Consider the following 1,062-nt stretch of genomic DNA (forward strand, 5'->3'; position numbering starts at 1 on the left):
TTTATTTAACCCTTCAATCTGTCTGTCTGTCTCTCTCTCTCTCTCTCTCTCTCTCTCTCTCTCTCCCTTTCTCTCTCCTTCCCTCCCTTCGCCTCTCTTTCCCTTCCCTTTCTCTCTAATTCTGTTAGCTGGTAAAATATCTTTTGTAACAGTGACCAAATCCTCATTGTTAGAAAGTTGAATAGGAAAGGACATCGTTATTTCGTTGATTAATCACATGATTCTTCTCAATTGTCATCAACAATTTCTCTTTTTTTCCCGTCACTTATTTTACTTCTTATTTCTGTTTAGTTTTATTCCTCAATCTTAGAACATAAAGTTTTTGGGACAATAAGACTTGCGGGTGTGACTACTTGCTAACTAATTTCTTCAACTGACCAGAACATGTACAAGCAAATACATTACAGCAAATAGCAATCCTCTAATAAATACGATTGCAGGTGATCTGATCTTAATCCGTTTTTATGTTATATATTTGTCTGGAAGGAAACTCTGTCCTTTTGTTCGTTTATATGTTTGTTCTTTAATGCTTATTTTTCTTCTTTTATTTCTTCCTCGCCTCATCTCTTTTCTTTTTTGTTTAATTATTACTAATTACTTCCATCGGTTAAGCTAAATGCTATTTGCTTAATCAAACCACACTTCCATCATTTAAGAAGCATAAGTGTTACCAAGACCCGTTACTGGTCAGTTGCAGTCGTTGTTCACTGAAGATCTTCCCTTCATGGCAACAACTAATTATTTTAGTGGTTGTGGTACTTTTGTTAGTCATAGCACTAGTAGTAGTACTCGTAGTATAAGTAAAAGTAGTAATAATTTCATACCCTTTTCAATAGATTGATGAAAACTTCAGTGGGGAAAACAACACAAAAGTAAAATAATAATTAGAGTTGAAATTTTCTGGAGGAGATTGTCACGGAATTCCTTGTAGATTAAATTCATTTTCCTCTTTGCCCACTGTCTTCTCAATTCACTTTTCTAGTTTCATCTTGCTTTTTCGTACTTTTTTTTTACAATTTATACTCTTAAACAGTTACCAAGACGGAATGTGAGAAACAGTAC

Source organism: Octopus bimaculoides, chromosome 9, assembly GCF_001194135.2.
Source record: "Octopus bimaculoides isolate UCB-OBI-ISO-001 chromosome 9, ASM119413v2, whole genome shotgun sequence".
In the NCBI taxonomy this organism is placed as follows: domain Eukaryota; kingdom Metazoa; phylum Mollusca; class Cephalopoda; order Octopoda; family Octopodidae; genus Octopus; species Octopus bimaculoides.